At 42.1% G+C, this 18,077-nt stretch overlaps 1 long non-coding RNA gene across 1 annotated transcript; it reads left to right on the top strand.

Moving 5' to 3' along the window:
* Nucleotides 1-11,436: 11,436 nt before the first annotated feature.
* On the top strand, nucleotides 11,437-12,406 carry LOC114435783 (uncharacterized). Its single transcript, XR_003670616.1, has 6 exons — nucleotides 11,437-11,460; nucleotides 11,582-11,597; nucleotides 11,687-11,769; nucleotides 11,877-11,939; nucleotides 12,028-12,081; nucleotides 12,345-12,406. It is a non-coding gene; the product is annotated as an uncharacterized LOC114435783 (long non-coding RNA).
* Nucleotides 12,407-18,077: the final 5,671 nt, after the last annotated feature.

The following is an 18,077-nucleotide window of genomic DNA, read 5'->3' as shown; positions in this document are numbered from 1 at the left end:
AGTCCAGTGCAGTGAGGAATGCTCTGATCTGTACATTGGAGAAACTAAACAACCACTCCACAGAAGAATGGCTCAGCACAGGAGAGCCACCTCCTCAGGACAAGACTCAGCTGTTCACCTCCACCTCAAAGACAAAGGACACTCCTTTGAGGACAACAACGTTCACATTTTAGACAGGGAGGAAAGGTGGTATGAAAGAGGAGTCAAGGAAGCCATCTATGTTAAGCTGGAAAAACCTTCCCTTAACAGAGGTGGTGGCCTCAGACATCATCTTTCTACCACATACAATGCAGATTCCATCCATTCCCAGGAAGTTTGCACATACTCACAGTAAGAACAAAGGGCTGTCAACCAGTCACCCTCCGGCAGTTTCATAGTCGTTACCCAGTCGTTAGACACACCTGGCCCAGTCAGCCAGAACATCACAGGTAAGTATGGAAACATTTAGTGCTATTGTTTTTAAGTTTTACCCAGACCCACCCACATAGGTCTGTAACCACATATAAACCATGTTTCCCCACCAAACAGTTAGAACTGATGAAGCTGCTTGGATGAGCAGCGAAACGTCTTCTAGAAAACTCTACAAGTCCAGACGCCTTGCTTCAATCTTCTCTACGTTTGAAGCTGTTGAGCGCTTCGAACGGCATACGAGTCATGTGATTGGTTCGGGTTGTGAATCGCTCGGTGGGAACGAGTGTGTTCAGGGATAGGACATTCCTATTAATGTAGCTATATCAATACATAGTTATACAGGCTTTTTTATATAGTTAATCGCAATTTGTCATTGTGTACATTTTAGTAAAAGAAATGTTATTGATCACGTTTTGGATTTATCATGACGTTTGATTAGCCCTAATTATTATTTATCCACTTCAAATGTAATTTTTTATAACAATTTCATGCAATGAAACTGAAAATTTCATGTATTTTATTGTGTCAGTCTGAAATTATTAAACCATATAGTGTAGTCTAACGAGACTGTGCATGGCGATTCAAATCCAAACAATCCACGAACCAATAACACACACCGCAATTCAGTTTGTTCACCACTAGATGTCCTCCTCGAGCACTGTGTCATTGAAGCCTCAAGTAATGAACCTTTTTCTTGAATCATGTGTCAAAGCTTCAACAAAGCCTCGAAAAACCATCACTAATCATGGGTCTCTCCTCAAAAATCACAGGTGTATTCGGAAATAGGTGTTTTTTCCCATTTTGTTTTACCAGTCTCCAAAGTGCAGTATAAAGTGATGGAAAAACAATAACAGAATAATAATAATAATACTTAAAGTTGTAATTTGAGTTCTTCAATAACTCACAAAATAATGACAAGCTCATTTACCTCCAGGCGCTGCTAACTGCCTTGTAACCATCGTCAGAGTCTCCCAGAGGAGCCACAGCACCCTCTGTTAACCCTCTTGCCCCTCCAACTGGGCTGGAGTATTTTGACTTCATACTTCTTTTACACAGGTAAGTATTTTATACCTCCCAAACACACATAGAAACCATTCAAACAATATTTCTATTCACATAAATACTAATTCCCACATTTACTCAGTTTAAACATTATTTTTAACAAACGGAAGTCAGCTGACTAGAAGCGCGCGACTCTGATATTTAAAGTGCAGAGAAACGCCGGCACGCTTTACCTGCCCACTTCCTCGTCAGGACGTCACAGCGTGACACCGCGTCGCGCCCGTGAGCGGTGCGCAGTGTAAGTATATGTGTATGGAGTTATGAGTAAAGCCACCAAGTGTGCACCTTGATTGACCGGATATTACGGTGAATTCTGGCGAAGTTTTAGAGAAGGATAATATGTAGACGGAGCATGAGTGAGTAATTAACTGCTGTTCTAAAAACAGTGGCACACTGCTGCGGTGTTGACAGACAGCAGGCTTATCTGTGCCATCTGTGCACTAGACACCTTGGTGAGACTCTGCAGTTAGCTTGTTATCTAGCCAGCAATGTATAGATGATGTATCCCAGAAACATTCACCCCATCACAGCAAATCCTTTATTGGCAGCTACTGTGCAGGCGTACTGTGCAATAAAGTATTCTAAACATGAACAGTATAGAGATCTGTTACAGTGTGTGTTGTATTTACACACATTGTCCTCTGATGGTGTTACTCTTGTTGCTGTGAAACAAACATTTGATTCCACCTTTCAGTCATTTCCTGAGTCTGAGGTCACAGCCACAAATAAACCAGCATTCTGCCACAAAGTGAGCACATGTATAGATTCTACACTGGTTAAATGATGCAGGAAATATAACCATGTGAAACTGCTGTGGGCAGAGCTGCTGTCTAAAGGTGGAGGGGCACAAAGGAGGGAAGAGTCTATACTCAGAAGCTGATGTAGGTGAGACTTTCTGATCACACCTTTTAAAGAAACGTCACTTCTGCCTTCAGCATTATAATTATGAATGCTTTTTATTTATTGTACTGCAAGGTTTTATTGTACAACAAAATGTAATATGCTTCAATTCAACAGTCTGATGTTTTATGCATGTGCAGTAATTAAAGTACAATAACATTTATAGGGACCAGAGTGCACCTTGGCAGAGAAACATGTTCATATGTGTGCAGAGGACAGGAAATGTAACCATGTGAAACTGCTGTGGTCAGAGCTGCTGTCTAAAGTTGGGGCAAAGGAAGGAAGAGTCTATACTCTGCATTCTGATCACACCTTTTAATGAAACGTCACTTCTGTCTTCAGCATTATAATTATGAATAGATAGAACACTTTGTTCAGTTGTGCTGGATGTGAGGATGGGGCACACTTTGCTCTGTGTGCTGGACTTATTCTGTAAGTACATTTCTGACTTGTTGTTTCTGAAGAGTGTTTCTGAGCAGACTGGTGTCTTTATGAACGTCGGCTGCTGATATGTCTCTGTTTTACACTGAAGTACTGCTGGATTTGGCTCCACACATCTACATTGTGTATATATAGTGTTTTAATGTTGTGATTGATCACTTTCTTTTGGTTTGATGATGTCTGATGAGGTTTTAATCTTTATTTCAGTGTTCAGCACACTCCTCTACGGACACACTGAAGGTGACAAATTATACTTTGTCTTTATTTTTCTCTTCATTTGTATATTACACAAAGTATTTATCTCCTGTTTATCGACTTCTCAGTGTTTTATATTATATTGTGTATTAGATTGATGATTAATTTGATCATTAATTATACTGTGAATGTGATTAAATTACAGGGACAGATGTGTTTATCATTAAGGAGAACAAACAAGTTTGTTGTTTTTAAAAAGATAATGCAATTTAACTCGTTCCACGGCACCATACTTGCCTGCTAATCGAGCTCCTAGCATGCTAGTCTTCCTTAATAATTAAAATTTCAAAAAACAGGACACTGAAGTAGACACACCGTGACGCTACGTCACACTTCTAATTCTGTCTGCATGCTCTCTGAAACCACACGCTGGTGGCAACATCACAGTTTAGTTTGTTCATTCTGAACAAGACAACAGTCACAGAATGTGTACAAGAGTTTGATCCTTCAGGGTTTAACCCTCATGCGTTGTTCGGGACATGTTTGTCCTCTGAGAGAAATTTTTCTGTTTATTTTGGCCATAACTTTGTCAATATGTGGACAAATTGAATCATTTTTCCTCAATAAGCTTAATTTTACATAAATTTTGTTAATATGATTTTAAAATTTTTCATAGGTCAACGGTACACTGTGGGCAAATTTTACCCCCTAATGTGTTGTTCGGGGACAAAAACGTCCCCTAACTTTAACGGTTTTAAAAATATATTAGATAAATATCATCGCGTGGCAATCGGGGGGCAGTGCCGCTGGACTGGCAGACCGGGGTGGTGGTCCCTCTTTTTAAAAAGGGGGACCGGAGGGTGTGCTCCAACTACAGGGGGATCACACTCCTCAGCCTCCCTGGGAAAGTCTACGCCAGGGTACTGGAGAGGAGAATTAGGCCTATAGTCGAACCTCGGATTAAGGAGGAGCAATGTGGTTTTCGTCCTGGCCGCGGAACACTGGACCAGCTCTATACCCTCCGCAGGGTGCTGGAGGGTTCATGGGAGTTCGCCCAACCAGTCCACATGTGTTTTGTGGACTTGGAGAAGGCGTTCGACCGTGTCCCTCGCGGCATCTTGTGGGAGGTGCTCTGGGAGTATGGGGTCCGTGGCCCTCTGTTGAGGGCCGTTAGGTCCCTGTATGGCCGGAGCAGGAGTTTGGTTCGTATTGCCGGCAGTAAGTCAGACCTGTTCCCAGTGCATGTTGGACTCCGGCAGGGCTGCCCTTTGTCACCGGTTCTGTTCATAATTTTTATGGACAGAATTTCTAGGCGCAGCGAGGGACCGGAGGGGATCTGGTTCGGGAACCATAGGATTTCATCTCTGCTTTTTGCAGATGATGTTGTCCTGTTGGCTTCATCGAGCCGGGACCTCCAGTGTGCACTGGGACGGTTTGCAGCCGAGTGTGAAGCGGCTGGGATGAGAATCAGCACCTCCAAGTCTGAGGCCATGGTTCTCGACCGGAAAAAGGTAGTCTGTCCTCTCTGGGTCGGAGGAGAGCTCCTGCCCCAAGTGGAGGAGTTTGTGTATCTCGGGGTCTCGTTCACGAGTGAGGGGAAAATGGAGCGGGAGATTGACAGACGGATCGGTGCAGCTTCCGCAGTAATGCGGTCGCTGTACCGGTCTGTTGTGGTGAAGAAGGAGCTGAGCCGGAAGGCGAGGCTCTCGATTTACCGGTCAATCTACGTTCCTACCCTCACCTATGGTCATGAGCTTTGGGTAGTGACCGAAAGAATGAGATCGCGAATACAGGCGGCCGAAATGAGTTTCCTTCGAAGGGTGGCTGGGCGCTCCCTTAGAGATAGGGTGAGAAGCTCAGTCACCCGAGAGGAGCTCGGAGTAGAGCCGCTGCTCCTCCACATCGAGAGGAGCCAGCTGAGGTGGCTCGGGCATCTGGTTCGGATGCCTCCTGGACGCCTCCCTGGGGAGGTGTTCCGGGCATGTCCCACTGGGAGGAGGCCCCGGGGAAGACCCAGGACGCGGTGGAGAGACTATGTCTCTCGGCTGGCCTGGGAACGCCTCGGGATTCCCCCAGAGGAGCTGGAGGAAGTGTCTGGTGAGAGGGAAGTTTGGGTGTCCCTGCTTAGACTGCTGCCCCCGCGACCCGGCCCCGGATAAGCGGTAGAAGATGGATGGATGGATGGATGGATTAGATAAATATTTTTTTGAAATTTTTTTGCATAGACCTTTTAATTAACTTCAGTTCTAATCAACAGTAGTGAAAAAATCATTTTCCCCCAGGATTTTAACCCTTTAATCACCAATTTTATAAGGGGTGGTGCTGAAAATTGAAAAAAAAAACACACAAAATGGCTCATTTTTAATAGAAAAGGTGAATGTGGACTGGATTCTTTTTAACCTTTATTACAGTCTTGGTCATGTCAAACATCAGTAAAAAAATTGACTTTATTGCATTATTAGTTTTTGCACAGCACTGGATTTTCTTTTTTTCTCCCATTTTGTCCCATAGACTTACATTATAAACACACTTTTTTTGACTGCACAGCCATGGCACTAAATAATCATGCATTCTTGATTGTTGGTGGTTTACCCTGTTGGTAGGAGGTAACATTTGTGATTTTTACAGTTAACAACTTAATTACCATATTAACCCTTTACCTGCAGGCCTGTGCTCATGTACTGTAGTTTCTGGCTTAAGTATATGGAGTTATAGGGAGTAATTTAGCACATAATTGTGTGTCTACACACTGTGTGTGTATGTTAGAGAGGAAGAGAGCCATTTGCACACTGTCAGGGAAGGAAAGTCAGGAAAATAAAGTTACTAAGTAAGTGAAGTGTACCTAATTCAGACGTACAACGGCAATGCATAAGCATGTAAAATGAAAACATCCAGGAGTTCTGGCGTCTGAAGTTGTGGATGGGTAAAATAGCTGTTTTTTTTTTTGTTTTTTTTTAGCTTTCGGAAAACACGTCCTCCAGTAGAGTGACTTTACTTTTAGGTTAGTGTCTCAGTTGAGATCACTGAATTAGTCTAAGTGAGGTCTAAGTGCCCCTTTTCCATGGTGTGTTGCGCTCCACACGACCATACGTACATGTGCATGTTACTAAATAGACACCATAGATAGATAACTTGATAACATAATAAATAATCATTGACTAACCAAATCTAATCTACAGTTTAGTCCCCTACTAAAATTAGTATTAAAAGTAGTTTAGTAAAGTAAAGTAAAGTAAATTTGTTGCAGCCCTAAAAGTAAGTGCCGGGCCCTTTGATGCTGAGAGGTTCAGACTAAACAAAACAAAAACACTAGTGGACTTGCATGCATCCTCCTGGTCATTTAATGGTGACAAGAGCAGCAAGCAGCATGAAGAGAGGATTCACCTGTGCATGAGTGAAGGATTCACTTGTGAACGAATGAAGGATTCGCTTGTGAACAAGTGACGGATCTACTTGTGCATCCTTCACAGCTTCACAGCCTGGCCCTTCATAGAGCCAGGCTGCACAATCATTTCCAGAGATTGTGCACAAGTGAATCCTCTCTTCATGTTGCTTTCTGCTCTTCTCACCATCAAATGACCACAAGGTCACATGTAAGACCACTTGCCTTTTTGTTTTGTTTAGTCTGCACCTGTAGACATCAAAGGGCCACACGTGCATAGCAACACTTTCTTTGTTTTTGTTTACTATGAAGACTCTGTGGTTGTGTGTACTCACAGACAACAAGATCAGCGTGCAAATGGCTCTCTTCCTCTCTAACATACACACACAGTGTGTAGACACACAATTATGTGCTAAAATACTCCCTATAACTCCATATACAAGCCAGAAACTACACTACATGAGCACAGGCCTGCAGGTAAAGGGTTAATATGGTAATTAAGTTGTTAACTGTAAAAATCACAAATTTTACCTCCTACCAACAGGGTAAACCACCAACAATCAAGAATGCATGATTATGTAGTGCCATGGCTGTGCAGTCAAAAAAAGTGTGTTTATAATGTAAGTCTATGGGACAAAATGGGAGAAAAAAAGAAAATCCAGTGCTGTGCAAAAACTAATAATGCAATAAAGTCAATTTTTTTACTGATGTTTGACATGACCAAGACTGTAATAAAGGTTCAAAAGAATCCAGTCCACATTCACCTTTTCTATTAAAAATGAGCCATTTTGTGTGTTTTTTTTTTTCAATTTTCAGCACCACCCCTCATAAAATTGGTGATTAAAGGGTTAAAATCCTGGGGGAAAATGATTTTTTCACTACTGTTGATTAGAACTGAAGTTAATTAAAAGGTCTATGCAAAAAAATTTCAAAAAAATATTTATCTAATATATTTTTAAAACCGTTAAAGTTAGGGGACGTTTTTGTCCCCGAACAACACATTAGGGAGAAAAAAAGAAAATCCAGTGCTGTGCAAAAACTAATAATGCAATCAAGTCAATTTTTTTACTGATGTTTGACATGACCAAGACTGTAATAAAGGTTCAAAAGAATCCAGTCCACATTCACCTTTTCTATTAAAAATGAGCCATTTTGTGTGTTTTTTTTTCAATCTTCAGCACCACCCCTTACAAAATTGGTGATTAAAGGGTTAAAATCCTGGGGGAAAATGATTTTTTCACTACTGTTGATTAGAACTGAAGTTAATGAAAAGGTCTATGCAAAAAAAATTCAAAAATATATTTATCTAATATATTTTTAAAACCGTTAAAGTTAGGGGACGTTTTTGTCCCCGAACAACACATTAGGGAGAAAAAAAGAAAATCCAGTGCTGTGCAAAAACTAATAATGCAATCAAGTCAATTTTTTTACTGATGTTTGACATGACCAAGACTGTAATAAAGGTTCAAAAGAATCCAGTCCACATTCACCTTTTCTATTAAAAATGAGCCATTTTGTGTTTTTTTTTTTCAATTTTCAGCACCACCCCTCATAAAATTGGTGATTAAAGGGTTAAAATCCTGGGGGAAAATGATTTTTTCACTACTGTTGATTAGAACTGAAGTTAATTAAAAGGTCTATGCAAAAAAATTTCAAAAAAATATTTATCTAATATATTTTTAAAACCGTTAAAGTTAGGGGACGTTTTTGTCCCCGAACAACACATTAGGGTAGTGTTTGCGAACAATGCATGAGGGTTAAATATATATTTTGTAATATAACCTCCAACAGAGACTCAACATCCACAAACATGTGGTTGATGTCAAGGACACTTTATCTATAGTCATATTCAGTCTGTGTGTTTGAGCCTAGATTCATCCTGATGATGCAAATACAGTTTAAATGTTTCACAGCTTTATTTTTGATTTTTTTTTTGTTTGTTTTGTAACATTAGTTATTTTAAGATGTACCACAGCACAACATGCATTCACATAATTATCATAGAGTTTAGTACTAAAACAAATAACATGTTTGTGTTTAATCTCTTTTGTATTCTAACTGGGTGTTTTTGATTTGAACAGGTTCCATGAAGGCCTCTCTGATCCTGGAAGAAGGCTGGACTGAGATATTCTCTGGTGAGATAATCACCCTCAGATGTGACATTCAGGGAGCTGAAGGAACTGAGTGGACGTATGAATGGAGACGAGACCCTGATCCAATATACAGTAAATACAGGTCCATCAGAGTTTATGGGTCTGACAGCTGTCTGACAGCAAAATACAGCTGTCGGAGTAGAAGCAACAAGTTAACAACAGAGTGGAGTGAAGCCCTCAGATTGACTGTATCAGGTAAGCTGATCATCTTTAATCCATATAAAAGTGCTGAATTAGGTCAAATCTAACCAACAATTTAAGTGCTACTAAATACACACTAAGTATTGTGCTGCATGTCTTCCTGTTTTCACAACAGTGTCTGAAAAGAATGAAGTGCAAAGATTTTTCTGCAGTAATTCATACTGTAACCATTTACTATTTACTGTTTGACTGTTTTTTACTGACTGTTTCATTTCTTCCTCACTGCAGATAGACCTCGGGCCTCACTGAGAGCAGACAAGACAGTCATACCAGCAGGGGGCAGCGTAACACTGACCTGCTCTGTGGACGTCTCTTCAGGGTGGAAGTACTACTGGTACAGAGATGGGTCAGAGTATTCTGGAGTTCAACCAATAAATGATCAATCAGACACTGTCAGTGTTTCAAAAGGAGGAATCTATCAGTGCAGAGGAGGAAGAGGAGGAAGAGGAGGAGTCCCAGAGTTCTACACATATGACAGCAATGAAGTCACCATTAAGAAAACTGGTGAGTTTAATAATTAGTTCTGAAATGAAACAACATGAACTTTTCAAATGTTTCATCTGTTTGTCAGTAATGAAGAAAAGAGACATTTTGTTACCAACAGAAACAAAAAACATTGATTACATGTCAGAAGCTCCTCCTGCTCTGATGATGCTGAAAAATCAGAACTTTACTTTCTTCATTTTTAGACAGGACTGATCCAAATTGCACCTCAGTTATATTAATGTTGCTTGTTACTGTGTTAATACTTCCTCTTCCTCAGCACCACTGAGCTCCATGTTTTAAATCAGAGGCTTTTGTTGCATTTCTTCCCCTTAAAGTTGGTTTTTGTGGAGTAAACCTGTCTGTCTCTCTTCAGAAGTGGACAGAGGAATATTAACAATGTTGAGCTGTTGGACTAATGAAAAACAATCACTGGAATTTATTGAATGAAATAAAATGATGTCAGCATAAAATGTAATCAGAGTAAATACTGGGACACCAAACCACAGCACTTTGTTACAGAGTTCAGCTGTTAAAAAGATCAATATGATAAGAAATATTTAAGGTTATCACACTGTCTGCTGACTGACTGGATGTTTCTATGTGAACAGTTCCCAGTGTCACTCTGCAGCACAGCTGGCCTCAGATATTCATTGATGAGACGATCACCCTCAGATGTGACATTCAGGGAGTTGAAGGACGTCAGTGGACGTATGAATGGACACATGAGAGGTCCAACATTCCTTCAACATCCAATGAATACAGAATCAACAGAGCCTCCTCTGCTGACAGAGGAGAATACAGATGTCGGGGCAGGAAAGAGAATTTATACACATTGTGGAGTAATGCCTTCATATTGTCTGTATCAGGTAAGTTTGGTTAGTTCAGTTTTGTTTTGTGATGGAGACACAGTCTGTTTTAACATCATCTCTTTCCAACAGTTAAACCCCGACCTGTCCTCACTGTGTCTCCATCATGGCTGAGTCCTGGAGCCTCAGTAACTCTGAGCTGTGAGGTTGAACATCCACCTGCAGGATGGAGGTTCTACTGGTATAAAGCTGTTCCTGGTCTGTCAGAGAACTCTTGGTCTTACAGCTATGAGCTGCTGCCTGGTAGCACTGATGGGACTGCACAGGATTCCTGCATCATTCATGGACAGACACACACAGCAGCATATGTGTGCAGAGCTGGAAGAGGAGACCCAGAGTATCACTCTGATTACAGTGACCCAAAGTTTGTCTGGTCTGCAGGTCAGTTTGATTCTGTCCTCTCAGTAAGAAGAATTTATTCTGTCACTGTGATTCCTCTGTTTATTGAGAGAATCAGAATGAGCTGGTTGTGTGTCATTTTTTCATCGTGTCATTTTTGTGTTCTTACTTTGTTCCTTTGACATGTTTTGTTTTTCAGGTTTTCATCCAGCAGCGTCTCTCACAGTGAATCCTGACAGAGTCCAACACTTCACCTCTGAGTCTGTCTCACTGACCTGTGAGGGAAACTCTGCTGAGTGGAGAGTGAGGAAGTTCTTTGATGAAGGACGTCTGTCATCCTGTTCTAACTGGAGAACAATGACTGGATCCACATGTAACATCAACACATCACAGTCTGATACTGGTGTGTACTGGTGTGAGTCTGCATCAGGAGAGTTCAGCAACACAGTCAACATCACTGTTCATGGTAGGTGATTTCTTACTATACACTAACCTCCACCTCACTGACTGATCTCTGACTGACGTCCTCTGAATGTCTCACAGATACAGATATTGTCCTGGAGAGTCCTGTCAATAGTGTGACTGAAGAAGACTCTGTTATTCTTGGCTGCAGACTGAGAGGACAAAACAAACTTTCCAATGTGTTTTTCTATCACAATGACAAACTTGTTCAAAGTGATACCAGAGGGGAGCTGAAGATCTCTGCAGTGTCAGAGTCACATGAAGGTTTCTACAGGTGTGAACATTCAGGAAAGAAGTCACCTCAGAGCTGGATGTCAGTGAAAGGTGAGTAAAGATGTTTGATGCTCCTTTTTTGGTATATTACGGTAATGTTGTTTTGATTATTGTCTGTACTGACACCAAGTCCAATATAAGTGTATTAATGTATGTTTATTATTTCTAATAGTTGTATCCAGACCTGAAAGCTCCTCATCCTCAGTGCCATTAATTGTTGGACTGCTGTGTGGAATCATATTATTCTTTGTCATTGTGCTCTTACTGTATCACTACAGACAGTCCAAAGGTGAGACCTTTTTCTTCTGATGCAGCATTTATTTACTATAAACTTTAAATGTGACACAGAATGACAGCAGAATATTTTTACATTATAAAACCATGTAACAACAAATGTCTTTTTTTCTCAGATTCCTGCTTTATCAGGTTAGTGCAGCACTCATCTCTAAACTTTTAAACATGCATCAGTGCTTTCATGTTTCTGTATTAAATGTACTGTATGTGTTATTTTACAGGCTGTTCCAGTCAGAGAGCAGCAGTCAGGGCTCCAACAGAAATCAGGAAGTCAGTACAAATAAACACTGCTCTCCTCTCAATGGTCAGCACTTATTAAATACTAATGTGGTCTTTTATTTAACTTTTCTTCATTCAGCTCACATTAAGGTTTGAAATCAAACTCTAAATATAGATGTGTGTATGTTACAGAAGCAAGTGGACCCCAAGATGTCACATACTCTGTAGTTGAGCTGAAGAAGTTTGGAAAGAAGAGTGAGTACTCCAAATACATGCAGTGTAGAAAACGAGACGAAAGTTAAGAAAGATTTAGTTTTTTTATTTTCAAATATTGTCTTAACAGAGAGGACACATGAGGGAGAGGAGGGGTGTGTTTACTCTGAAGTGAAGACAGCAGGTACAGTCGCCTACAACAGTCATGCTTGTGTTGAAATGTGTCGTCATAGCACCACACTGCAGGTAATTATTGGGTCAGCATGCTGTTAGTTACATCATGTCACCAGTGGATGGCAGCAGAGAGTCAAATCTTCCACATGGTCTGTGTGAGGTTCGGGTGTTCCTAAAAGTTTGAGATGGAATAATCCTGTGCTGCAGACAGACAGATATAACATGAAGCTGAACTGTTCATGTTCTCACACATTACGTGTGCTCCACCATCAGCTCCTGCTGCAGATAATCTGCTGTATTCTCAGATCATCCACCACAAGAAAGGAAAGGCCAAGAATAAAAGAGGTACAGTAAAGTCTGCATTCAGCTGCCATTGTTGTTATTGTGCAGTATTTACATGTATGCATCCACAGTTTACGTCATGTTTAAAGACTTAAAGCCGTGACACACAGTCAGTCTTTGTATAAATGGACACTGCTGGTTAAGAACAACATCATGCTGAATGATCAGATTACAGTTCTAAATGAATCAGGCCTTCATTCACAGGAACATCAGCTCCTGCAGCTGCTGATGCAGCAGTTTATTCTGAAATCAGAGCAGGAGCAGCTCTCGGAGCTCATGCTGCCATGTAGGATTCATACTGTGAGTGATTTATTCTCCACAAAGCGCCACATGATGGATGACTGTGATAAACCATGTTCTGTCTTTGTGCTTCTCTTACAGGGCTGTGCAGAGACAAACAGAACCAAACAGAAGCTGTTTGTTTTTGGGAATCTGTCAATCTGAACCTTGTACATTTATTTGATGTTGATATATTTCATGCTCTGAATACTGTGCTAAAAACACATGCCTCTTCTACTGTTCATGTACTGCATCATTATTATTATTTACATCTGTTATCTTTTGTATTAAGCTCTGAATGTATCCTCATGTATCAGCACAGCTTTTTTAGCAGTGACACCAGCAGTTATTGCATATATCTAATAATCCATGATCTATTTTCAAGGATCACATTTTATCAGCTGTTCTCACTGAAAACAGATTATGAGAGTTTAAAATATGTTTTTGTTGAAATTTAGTCAGATTTACAATAAAGTTCATGTCTCCGGTGTTTCTGGTGTAATTGTATTTTTAATATGTTTCTGTGGGGTTTGTGTACATGTATGTGAAAGTGTTGGTCTGTTGTCTGTGCTGGAGGAACAGGTCTTGGTGATTGTGCAGCAGTAACACAGCATGCATGTTTGGATTTGTCAGTTGGTTTTTACATTTTATTTCATTCTTCACCCTGCATCAGCTCTGATTCTCATATCATTGGTAGTTCTGTGGTGGACTGTGGCTCCCCCTGCTGGCCTTCTTGGGTGAAAAACTCTGTACTAAATTTATTGCTTCAATGTCTAAAAGCCAGTGGGTGACATCAGCCCTGCTGTTGTCTGTGGTAATTGTCGCTGAAGTATGGAGTCAGAAAAGTTCATTAGGATCTGGAAAAACATGTTCTGGGGCTGGAAGACTACAGCTGAGGGTACATGTGAAGAAGACAGTTAAAGGGACTGTTGGAAGAATTCTGTAAATAACCTGTGTCAGCAGCATGGCCTGCTGGACTTTGTGGAGACAGTCTGTCCATATGTCTTACTATGGAAATATATGTGATGTTACACCTATGATCTCATACATGATATGTTACTGTCATATATGATTATGCTTGTGCCTATTCTAAGATGTGTGTATTCTGAGAAGCTGTGTCTGTTAGATAACAGAGGGTATAAGAAGGGAGCTGCTCTGAAAAGACCTTGAGCACTCCTACAGAGGCTACTGTCTGTGTGTGTGACTGCTCCTTCCTGCAGGAATAAAAGCACTTGAGTGAAGAACAGCTGATATTTTGGGTTTTATTCCTAACCAGGACAGTACACCCCAGAGTCAGTGACAGGACCAGCTGTCAGTCATATTAAAATTCTCTACAGCTTATGAGGGTTAAAATCACCTGTTTTGGTTCCAGCAACAAAGACAGAACCAGACTGCTGCTTCTAAACCATCACTATGTTAAATTTGGTGTCCTCCTCCTGTCCGCTCCCCTCCTCTCCTCTTTCCTCACTGCCTTCCCAGACGTTCTTCTGCTCGGGTTGGTTCGTCTCAAATCCTCTGCTCTTCAGTTTCCAGCCAAGAGAAGCGATCAGCGGCACAAAGAGCACAGCCATCATTATGACTGTGGTGATGATGGTGGTCCCAGTGTGGCACTCTGACTGCTGCAGACAGGAAGAAACTTTGTCAGCTCTGACAGTCATGCTGTAGTTATGCACAATTACACATGTGTCAATAAAACCAGCGGTTAGCTGCAGCGGGAACAGTGGACTCTACCTGCTGCTGGGGGGGCAGCTGGTTCAGGGACCCTCTGCGGCACCTCCAGTCTCACTGCTGCAGGGTTTCCGTGTCTCTTCTGTCCGTTTGAGTAGAAGTAGCAGAAGTAGACCCCCTGGTCTCCGGGCTGAGCCGGCTCCATGGTGAGTGACAGGTCCCCTGTGCGGTGCCAGTCTGGGGACACAGACACTCAGGCATACATGAGAGGACTTGAAAACCTGCTGCCCCCATAAAACAGACAGAGAGTCATTATTATAATGAAAGGATTGATGCTAAATTCTGGGATTCTTTGACGTTGGAGGATGATCGTGGACTTCAGACCTGCTGAGCTCAGGGATGGTTTTATACAGAAGAAAGCAGCAGAATGAGGATAAACCCTGAAATAGCTCCATGTTCCCCTCTCTCACATTTGGAGTTTGACTTTAAATCTGTCTTTTATTTATTGGTTTGATATGAGAGTCAGCTGGTTCTTATTGTCTCTGTGTGTGTTGAATTATTCACAAACTGGATGAGTTTCTGTCCAAAACTATCCCAGTAATAAGAAGAATTTAGCAGACAGCAACTGAGAAATGCAAAACCAGGACTGTTTTAATGAGATCTGAGCTGTAAAGACAGTAAATATGATGACAGACACACAGCGGATGGAGCTTCAGTATAATATGAAACATTTCACAACACAACGCATGAATGCTGCTGACACATGAGTCACTGAACAGAAATCCTCTTTCCTTCTTTCAGTGTCTCCAGATTAGCCACTGCTAGCCTCGTACCACGTGCCCTGTATCAGTGCTAATAGCTTAGCAGATTCTTTCAGTAACACTGTTGTCTGGCACAATTAAAACCATCAAAAACATCACCACTAAGTGCATTCAAGAACATAATCTTAACAGTACAGTACATAATGTTTGTCATTACAGTGGATTTCAGCTTTGAAATAATCCTTCATGTAAAATCTGTGAGTATTAAAAAGCTAACGGAGCAGTGTCGATGTCTTCACGCCAGACTTCGCAACATTTTTCTTAGGCTGCGTTCAAACACTAAGTAGCTGCGACAGCGGACCGGAAGCTTCAGCAGAGAGCAGCCTGCCCTCCGATTGAAGCCACAACGTATCTTTTTTCTGAAGCCGACAGTGATTCTCTGTCCTGTGAACAAGTCTAATCCAGTGCAGAACCTGAGGAAGAGGGACAGCTGCTGGCTGCCGGCCTGACTGAGGTATAGGTGTAGAAACCAGACAGCTTGGTCCTCATGAAGATTCTGGATCGAACTGAAATCAAGAGATCTGACAATCTTTTCAAGTGTCAGTTGTAGGTCTTGATAGGCTGCTGAAACTGCCCTCAGCTCTGATCCAACAGGAGCCAGTGTGCGGCTCCACTGCTGAATCACAGAGCCGGGTTCCTGGATCAGAGCTTTCTGAGCTAGCTCCCTCAAGATTAGCTCAACGACATCGGCTGTCGGACGCCTGCGGTTATTGTAACGGTCCATGATCATCAGCACAGCTACCAGGTCAACACCTTCGAAATCCAAACGCCAAGATTCAAGGACCTTTCTGTCAGACTCTGACACAAATTTTAAAAACGAGTCAACGGGGTCGCTCTTCACTGAGCCCAACATGGCCTCCTCCAGCAGCACGGGTGCTAGCTTCACAGGGAGGTACCTCTCCTTCTGCCAGCCGGCTCCGATTATCCGGCCCACACTTCCCCACTCTGCTTCACCAAAGTGATGACATGCACGTGGAACTTTGAAATCACTTCCCACAGTGCACTGCTCATAGAAATCAGTCCAAAATGCACACAACACCTTCCTGAAAACACATCCACCCGCTGCAGTCAGTCCAAGCCTCCCATCAACAATCACAAAGTCATCAACCCGGACGCCTTCCTGACCAAAAACCGCCACGAGTTCTGGTACAATGTGTTCACGGTGAAGAACGGTCTTATCTGAGGAAGGAGGACAGGTGGATCTTCCTGGTCGCTCAGAGGTTTGAGAGTCTGCGTCCTCAGGGTTCACCCGTCCATCAAGGCTGGGCGGTGGATACTGTGTCAGCAGGTGGTCTGTCATTGGGCAGGGATCAGCCTAACACAGAGACATGTACAAATGTAACATTGATCCGCATCAGACTGAAACATCAGCACAGCTCAAAAAGTAGCATAGTGAATATAGTATAGCATGATAGCAGGTGGCTGTTTGCTGTATCACCTCATGTTGTGGTGGTCGCTGTGTGTCCTTCTGAACCGTCGTCAGCTCCTCCACGGTGTCCTGCACACAGAGCAGAGCATCAGGGACATTTTGACCTCCTCGTTCTGTCTGCGGGGCCGGATCAGACTCCTCTGTAGATCTTAGACTACTTTTCTATCTGAGCAGACTTCAGCCAACAGTTTGATCATAAATCATGATTCACAGTGATAACAAGGTGGCATCAGTGGCGGTTCTACATTTAATTATTCCCCGGGCGAGACCCCTGTCAGCATCAGACTCTCAGTCCAGCATCAGACTACAGTCCTCTGTCTCTGCCTGCAGCTCTGCTGTCTGTCCGGTTTGGCCCCAAAACTTCTGTGTTGTTTAATGGTCTATCATTCATGCTGCTATGCACAAACATGCAGTGACGCATCAGGACAGAGTGAGACCTCCTCCTTCACTCCCTGAACTCTGCTGCACGCTCTGCTGAACAATTACAGTTTCAAAGAATGTGACTGCATTCTCTCCTCATGAGATGAGCGTGCAGTGGGCGCAAATTCAGGAGTTATTACCTGGCGGATATTCATATTGATATTTAGGCTGAGTAATTCGCAGTAATAAATGAAGTAAAGTAAACTAACCAATAACAAATATACATGAAATAAACATAGGCTACTGAATAATACCCAAAATAAACAAATATTTCGAATAGAACCCAACATAAAGAAATTGGCTAAAATACACGGTAACTCAAAACTCAAAACACAATAAAATAACTAGAGTGATGATGATTGTTAAGGATCAGACCCTGTTTTTAAGGAGGTTCTGAGTCTCCTAAACAAATAAAAAAGCTGTATCTACTCACTGCAGCGGTCAACAGGCCGAGGATGAGGAGAAGCAGCTTCATCATCACTTTGCTAAAGTGGTTCGAAACTCAGAAGAATAAAAGTTTGGCGTGTGTCTGTACTATGCCGGAGGAGTTACTAACTTCTCTCGCGGACCCTAACTCAGCACAGACCAAACGGACACTCAAAATGCGTATATAAGGCTGAGCAAGTTATGGGGCGGAGATCATTAGAATATTAATGCCTTAAGATTGTGGGACTAATAAAGGTTTCTTAATCTTAAGGCATTAATATTCTAATGATCTCCGCCCCATAACTTGCTCAGCCGCTGCAGTTCAGTCTTCAAGTACGGACCGCGCTGACTCAGCACCGACCTCCTTTGCTGGATGAAGCTGTTGAAGAGTGAACTGCAGCGGCTGAGCAAGTTATGGGGCAGGAATATTAGAAAACGCCATTTGAGTGTCCGTACGACGTTAAACTGTGAAAACGCCATACGGCGTATGACGTGAAACGGCGTTTAAAGTACTGGCTGTGATATGAATGGCTTGCGATACAAGCGTCCAGCTCCAGCGCCGTCTCTCCGTTTCTCTCCCGGCGGACAGACTCCACAGACAGTGCCACGGTCTGACAGGAA

This window comes from Parambassis ranga, chromosome 5, assembly GCF_900634625.1.
Source record: "Parambassis ranga chromosome 5, fParRan2.1, whole genome shotgun sequence".
Classification (NCBI taxonomy): domain Eukaryota; kingdom Metazoa; phylum Chordata; class Actinopteri; family Ambassidae; genus Parambassis; species Parambassis ranga.
The sequence above is the reverse complement of the archived record's forward strand: the minus strand, read 5'-3'. Positions and strand labels throughout refer to the sequence as shown.